Source organism: Odontomachus brunneus, unplaced genomic scaffold, assembly GCF_010583005.1.
Source record: "Odontomachus brunneus isolate Ranch 3 - 2012 unplaced genomic scaffold, Obru_v1 Obru_scaffold_149, whole genome shotgun sequence".
NCBI classification, from domain to species: domain Eukaryota; kingdom Metazoa; phylum Arthropoda; class Insecta; order Hymenoptera; family Formicidae; genus Odontomachus; species Odontomachus brunneus.
In genome coordinates, this window is record NW_022639599.1 from 351293 (window position 1) to 351640 (window position 348).

General features: G+C 46.6%; 1 protein-coding gene and 1 long non-coding RNA gene across 6 annotated transcripts in view; one reads left to right on the plus strand and one right to left on the minus strand.

Annotated features, from left to right (window-relative positions):
- The window catches only part of LOC116850580, a 298594-nt gene that overhangs the window by 147737 nt on the left and 150509 nt on the right, over positions 1 to 348 (plus strand). The gene's annotated exons all lie outside the window — the stretch shown is intronic.
- LOC116850569 (alpha-mannosidase 2) overlaps positions 1 to 348 on the minus strand; it is a 181057-nt gene that overhangs the window by 25294 nt on the left and 155415 nt on the right. The gene's annotated exons all lie outside the window — the stretch shown is intronic.

A 348-nucleotide genomic window follows, 5' to 3' on the forward strand; every position in this document is an offset into this window, starting at 1 on the left:
CTCTCTCTCTCTCTCTCTCTCTCTCTCTCTCTCTCTCTCTCTCTCTCTCTATTCTTCCCGGTGACTAGTAGGTTGGTTTAAGGTCGCTAAGGCTAAGGTGCTTACGTCCAGCTCAAACTAGGCGGATGAGCTTTCCGCGACAGGCTCGTTTAAACTGCACCGCCGTCGATATAATAAATTTTTTATACGCGGCGAAACCCGGACGATGCATACCGATGCAGGCTCTCCTTCGCGTTTTACGATTCCCAGGGCTTAGGGCCACGTCGGTGTAAAAGGTGGTTGGTTACTTCCTTTCCCTCTCTCTCTCTCTCTCTCTCTCTATATATATATATATATATATATATATAT